The sequence below is a fragment of the Sminthopsis crassicaudata genome, chromosome 5, assembly GCF_048593235.1.
Source record: "Sminthopsis crassicaudata isolate SCR6 chromosome 5, ASM4859323v1, whole genome shotgun sequence".
Taxonomy (NCBI): Eukaryota; Metazoa; Chordata; class Mammalia; order Dasyuromorphia; family Dasyuridae; genus Sminthopsis; species Sminthopsis crassicaudata.
This window is the reverse complement of record NC_133621.1, coordinates 131,538,535-131,545,940: the sequence shown is the minus strand read 5'-3', so window position 1 is coordinate 131,545,940 and position 7,406 is coordinate 131,538,535.

Genomic DNA, 7,406 nt, shown 5'->3' with positions numbered 1-7,406 from the left:
AAAAAAAAAAGAAAAAGAAGAAAAGAAGCAAAAAGGCCTGGGAGAGTAAAGCTGATAAATAAATCTTCATGAAAAATACTGAGGACTAGGAGATGGATTTTGACAGTTTGCTTTAAATTTACTTCACAAATTTTTTAAAAAATAATTAATGGTGCAAAATTAAGCAGAATATAATCAACTGGTCAGTGTAGTACATTTTCCTTTCCTTTTTTTGGAGAGGCAGTTTTGCTAGGATGCTTAGAGTCTGAGACTACGAAATCAAGAATATCAGGATTTCATTCTTGCCTCACATTTACTAACTCAGTCGTTTAACCTAACTAGTCTTAATTTCCTCATTTATAAAATAACAATATGTAAATTTTACAAAATCTTTATAGGACTTTTGTGAAGATCAAAGAACATATTAGATTGTTAAAGCATTTCTTAGGCAGTTATCTTCATGAAATATCTCTATCTCTATCTCTTTCTATGTATCTGTCTGTCTCACTTTCTTTTGTGTGTGTGTGTGTGTGTGTGTGTGTGTGTGTGTGTGTGTGTGTGTGTGTGTAGAGGTAGGGAAAGAGAGAGAGAGAGAGTTATTTTCAAGATGTTACAGGATCATAGAGGGAAAATTAGAAGGCTCCTCAAAGTTCACCTAGTTCAATGACTCCCTCCTTTCATAATTGAAGAAATTGAGTACCAGGAAGGTTTAGTAAATTATCCAAGATTACCCAGCTAGTATCAGAGGGAGAATTTGAACACTGGACCTTTGACTACAAAGGCAGTGTTTTATTTTGTTTTGTTTTGTTTTTCCCTATTCCATGCTGCCTTTCCAAGGGCTTGAATCCAAGTCTTCTTAACTCCAAAAATTATCTTTTTGTTCATTACCAAGTTACTTCTTCAATATCGATTTCAAATTAAAAACAAGTGAAAAAAGTATATTTTTTTACATTGAAATATGTTAACTTAATATTATTACATTTTTAAAAAAAAATATCATGCCCAAGCAGAATGAACTGTTTTGACTAACTGGTCAATTCTTAAAACAAAACCAGAATGTAAATAGTTTCACTGATTGTTTGACTTGAGTCAGTCAAAGCAATCAAGCCACTTGGCTGGCAGAGAGAGCTAGCATATGTCTACTGTGCTGGGAGTCTGGAGATGTTGGAATCCAGCCCTGGGCATTCACTTGCAGAGCAAGTCATTCATCTCCATGCCCCTCAGGTACCTCCCTGGGACTTAACTATTTAATCCAAACCCTGACATTCTAAACCACACATCTTTCTTGTCTAAATCCACTTCATGTGACAAATGACCAACTTTCTGTAATTCAGTAAGTTTCTAAGAGTTTACTGTCATGATGTATTGGATTTGAAATTATAAGACTTGAGTTTGAGTTCTGAATCCTCAGCTTACAAATTGTATCACTGTAGAAAAAGTCACTTCATCTCTTTCTTGTTTCAGTTTTCTCATCAAGAAAATAAGGATGACAATACAGTACTTCTCTTACTCATTTCACAAAGGTATTTATAAAGATTCATGGCAATAGCACAAATGTTTATTAAGTGCTAAATAAATGGTCAGTTCTGCACAGCAGCAGCTCTAAGGAGCATGTTTTGGAGTGGGAAGAAAATTATATCTGAGAAACCAATTAAAAAGATTTTGCAATAGTCCAAACAAAAGGTGATAAGGGCTTAATCTAAAGTGGTCATTGTGAGTGCAGAAAAAGGAGCATACCTGAGAGACATTATGAAGTTAGGATCTAAAATGAAAAACTGAGGATCACATTTAAATTGGAGTCCTGGGTGACTTGATATGATGGGTGGAGTCCTTGAAAGTAAAAGCAAAATTTTAAAAAGAGGTTTCGTTTTAGATCTAAAGATAATGAGCTTATGAACATGTAGATTTGAGATATCTAGTGCAGTGTTATATCTAATAAGTAGTTTGCGATATATAAGCATTATATATCTCATAGATATTAGATAATATCTCATAGATAATAATGGAATCCAGGGGTAATGATGAGATCACTCAAAGTAAGAGACTAGAGAGTGAAAAGAAAGGAGGGCCTTGAGGGACAAAGAAGGTGTTTTTATGACTTTATTTTCATTGATAAAGGGACTAGACCCTTGGTTCATTCTAAGGCTCTAGCCTAGGAGATTGACAGTGTTGCAGTGTCCCTAGAGGTATCTGGGAGCATGGCCTCTTGGCAAGAAGTCTTTGTTTTTGTCCTGGACATCAGCAACAACTGATGCCCTGTGTCTTAGAGTGTTGAATCCTGGGCTTCCAGAAGCCTTACCAGCATTGAGTTTAAAAGGCCTGGCAGAGTATAATAATATATCAATTATTATCGATCTTGACCTAGATGACCTAAATATCACATATACATCCCCTTAAAAACATTCAACAGCTATTATACTTTTACTGTATACAAACTCCAAAGTGCCTTATCTTTTACTTGTGTCCGATATTTTGCCAGCATTTTTTTGACTGTGAAAGAAAATGGCACAATTAGTCTAAGGTTGAAAAAATGAAGATGTTAGCAAGGAAGAAGGTTTAGAAAGGAAATTTGATTGCCTGATGGTATTATTGATCTTCCTGTTGACTCACATCAGAGCCGACAACTTAGCAATGGTACTGTGAATATGAGCTCTTAATAACATTTCCCAAACACGGGTAGAAACTAGGCAAGATTTTTGTCCTGAAGTGAATAATTTATTGATATAAAGAATATCAAACTCTGTTTCTTGGCTTCCTATACTTTGATCTTTCCACCAAAATTTTGGGGCTGGTCTGGTCTTTTGGGTAGTAAGCTAAGGACATATCTCTCAAATTTGAGGAATGATCTACAAATCTAGAATCTACAGGAAATGTGAAGCTCAACATATGTCACAATCGGTACTTTTCATTTCTTCTATTTTTCAGATAAATCAAATCAAGGTCTTTGACTAGAGATAGGAGCAAGAAAACTTGTGGAGAGTTTGCCTTCACTGTTGCTCAGGCATCTTCCTATATCTCATTTATTTTTTACTGCTCCATATCTTCAGATGCTACCTTTGCCTACCCTACTTCCCTGTTCCTAGCAGATTTTCTCTTTCCTGCCACACATTAAATTTTTCCTATTCTACAATCCCTTCCTTGAGTGCTTTAGTTAGTATTTGGATAATCTGCCAAACTAACTTGAGTTGTCTTTTTTAAGGCTACTGTAATTATGTTTTATTGTGTTACCCAGCTCAAGTAACAATTTTTGGTAGTTGTGGTGGGACTGCAGTACCTTAATCTAAAGGGAACAAGTAATGAGGGGAGATTATGACATATGAGGAGAGATTTCAGACATGATGATAAGGCTGATGGAGTGTGTCCTTATTTTTTATATATATTTTTGGTCTGGAAGAATATTTTCCTATTTTCAAATCACACTAAAGTTGGTGGTTACTTATTGGATTAACAAACATCATCCCCACCTTTTTTACCCTCCCATCTACCCAGCAGCATGGTGTTCATTTGCATATTTTATGAGCCATACAATTCTCACTTGGGTTAATTACAGATTTGCATTTCTAAAGAGAAAGGTTTGCAACTGTACTAGGGCAGTGATGCAACAGAAAACATGATGATAGAAGGGAAGAGAGGGAAGAGAGGACTAAGGTTTTCCATAAAATCCTAGGATAATTCTGTTTAGAGAAGTCTACTGATAATGAGAGATAACTCAAAATCTTGAACATTTGGGTCTTACATAGGTATTGAGATGGTTGTTTAGTTATTTGAAAGCAATATGGCATCAGCTGAAAATTTTCTGTTGATTTTAACATTTTTCCCATGAAGCATTGTTTCCAAAATCTGAATATAATTTTGAGTTGTTGCAGTCCTGAATCCTCATGAACTATTGATAAGGAAACCCCCAAACTCTCCTAGGACTCTGCCTCAGGGAAGGGACTCCACTCCAAGCACAGTTTCATCCTTATCTAAAAACCCATTGAATTCTATTCAAATTCTAACCCTGGCTGAAGCTCAAGCCAGAAGCCAACCTGGGACTCCGCCCATAAGCCCCTTCAGATTGTCCAAAGCCCCCATTATAAAAACTTGAGTCCACTCCTTGCAGAGGTTCTAAACATGGCATCCTTACGCTTGCCATGTCAAGGATTTTTGCCCACTGGAACCAACCCTGGCTCCGGTGCCCTTTATCTCTACCCTTAACTTTACTAACCAGACTTTACTTCCAAACCCCATAACAAACCTCTTTTATCAATCTAGGTTTTCGGGTCTGTAAATTCCTTTACAGGGGACTCTGGTGCTGTCACTAGAACTCAGTTAACTCTGTATCCTTGCGCCAAATCCAAAGGGGCTCCAGGGGAGCTCCATTTGACTCCCTGTATCCCGAAACTGCCACCAAACCTCAATTAACTCTAATTTCATTTAGTTACCCCTTACCTAACTCTCATCACTATTGTCCTTATAGATGGTGAAGGTGGTGGGCAGTGCTTTGGAGATAAACTGATACTCTGATTATATTTTATGTACTTATCTTTGAAGTGTCTCCAGCTCATAAGCACACTCTTACAACAGACTTAAGCAACAGCTTCTGGTTGTTTGAATAAGAATCCAGGAAGATGAAAGAGACCCCTTTCTCCCCTATCAAGTTCTTACCAGTACAAGAATGAGCTATAATGGATCATAGAGGCTGTTTCATATCAATAATAGCAATAATAATGATTAATAATAATTAGCAGTTAGATAGCATCTACTATATGCAAGATACTGTACTGAACACTTTACAAGTGTTATTTCTTTGCATCCTCATAAGAACTCTAGGAAGTAGGTTCTATTATTGACCCCATTTTATAATTCAGGAAATTGAAGCAGAAGTTAAGTGATTTACTCAAGATTATATAGCTAGTAAGTCTCTGAGGATGAATTTGAATTCATATCTTCTTGCCTCCAGGCCCAATTCTCCATCCATGGTACCACCTAGCTGCCAATTCACCCCCTAGAAGATTGTCAGGACCTTCTTGATTCAAGAGGATATAGACTCCTCCTCCCTTCCTTCCATTCTCTCTTTCTTCCTCTCCCTCTTCCTTCCCTTTTCTCCCTCCTTCTCTATGTCTCCCTCTCTCTGTCTCTGTGGGTGTGTCTCTTCCTCTCCTCTCTACCTCCCGAAATTTCTGTCTGCTTCCCTTCTCTCCCTCCCTCTTTCTCTCCCTTCCTCTCTCTCTCTCTCTCTCTCTCTCTCTCTCTCTCTCTCTCTCTCTCTCTCTCTCTCTCTCTCTCTCTCTCTCTCTCTCTTTCTCTATCTGTCTTTTTGTCTCTCTTTTTCTGACTCTCTTTCTTTGTCTCTCTGTTTTTGTCTGCTCTCTGTCTCTGTCTTTGTCTCTGTCTTTCAGTCTCTCGCTCTCTGTTTCTTTCTTTATGTCTCGCTTTCAGTCTCTGTCTCTGTCTCTTAGTCTCACTGTGTGCCTTTCTCTGTGCATCTCTGCCTTTCAGCCTCAGTCTCTGTCTCTATCTCTGTCTCAGTCTCTCTGTCTTTTTTTTGTCTCTCTTTCTGTCTGTCTCTTTCTTGTTGGGTGTTTCTGTCTCTCTGTCTCAGTCTTTCTCTATTACTCATTCTCTCACTCTGTGTTTCTGTCTCTGTTTCACTGTCTATCTCTCTGTTTCTGTCTGTCTCTTCAAAGAGTGTCTTACTATCAGTCTCTGTCTCTTTCTGTGTCTCTGTCTCTCTGTTTCTTTCTTCAAATAGTCTCTATCTCTGTCTCAGTCTCTCACGCTCTGTATTTCTTTCTGTCTCTCACAGTCTCTGTCTCTAGCTCTTTCTCAATCTCTTTTTTTGTCTCTCTGTTTCTCTCTTTCTTGTGTGTCTCTATCTGTCTCTATCTCTTTTTCAATCTCTCACTTTGTTTCTGTCTGTCTCATTGTCTTTGTCTCTAGCTCTTTTTCAGTCTCTCTGTGTGTGCCTTTCTCTCTGTGTATCTCTGCCTTTGTCTCAGTCTCTGTCTCTATCTCTTTCTCAGTCTCTCTCCCTCTCCTTCCCAGCCTGTTTCACTCCCTACCTCTCTTGCCTTCTCCCCTCACTCCCCTCTTGATGTAAATTTTGTCATTGCATGTCTCTTAAAACCTTTTGCCTTCCTGGGGTCCTGAAAGAGTAGAAAGGTCTGGTTTTGCAATCATACTTTCTCCATCCCTTCTGCTTCCTTTCCCTCATTCTCCCTGTCTATCTTTCTCTTCTACTTTCTCTCCCTCTCTGTTTCATTTCCCCACTTGGTTCTCTTCTCTATTCCGTTTTCCACCTTTCCCTTCCTTTCCTTTCCCTTCCCCCTCTTTCCCATTTATTTTTCTTCTCTGTCTCTCTGAGTCTCTCTTCCGGGTTTCTCTCTTCCACCCTCCTATTCTTTTTCTCTCACTCCTCATTCCTTTTCCTGTTTCTTACTCTTCCCCCCCCCCCCCCAATCCTTTTCTCTTTTTCTTTCTGCTTTGGATGTAGTCCAGATAGGCCCAAGTGGGCCTAGGAGAAATCATTCAATGACATCCTCTTTAAAGAAATAATTGCATGCTTTATGTGTTTAGGATTATTGTTAAGTATCTTATTTTAATTGTGTAGAAATTGTTATTGATTTGCATATTGTTGAGCTAATAATTTCCCTAATGTGCTTGGTAGTTCAACTTATACTAGATCATTACTGAGCTAAGAATTCCCCTGTAATCTATATTATGATAATTCCCATTAAGTACTTCCCTCTGTAGAGGAAAACTATGTAGTTATTTTGTGGTTTCAGCTTTGCAGGTGTGCTAAAACCAAAGCTAAAAGATCCTAGGGGCTCTGGAATACACATGGATTTGGGGGTCACCTGACTCAATAACCAGAGGTTGTTTCCCAGGGCTCCTTAGCAGCTTAATTAAGAGACTCTTCATTTTCTCTCCCTTTCCCTAGTTTATCAGTAGCCAAGTTTTGATGATTCCATCATTATGACATCTCTCACAGGTAACCCCTTCTATCCAATCATACCCCAACTACCCTAGTTCATTCAGGATCTCATTTCTTAGCATCTGTTCTACTGTAATAGTGCACTAAATATCCATGCCTCCTTTTCCTTCCCTTTGAAATTCATATTTCATGTGGCTGACAAAGTGATATTACTAAAATAAGCCTGTCCCAGAATCCCTGGTTGTCTTTTCCTCTCATTTGTGTGATTTTTTAAGATCAACTAATAATTTATGTAGTATTTTATAATTCTTAAAGCATTATATAAATGTTAGCTTTTATTATTATAGTGGGAATAGTAGTAGTAGTAGTGGAAAAACTTAAACAAGTTAGAAGACATGAATTCTAGTCATGACTCTACTTCTTACAAGTTGCATGACTTTGAACAAATCATTTTACCTTCTCTGGCTCTCAGTATCAGAGATACTGAGAGATAATAATTCTTCTCTTCAGA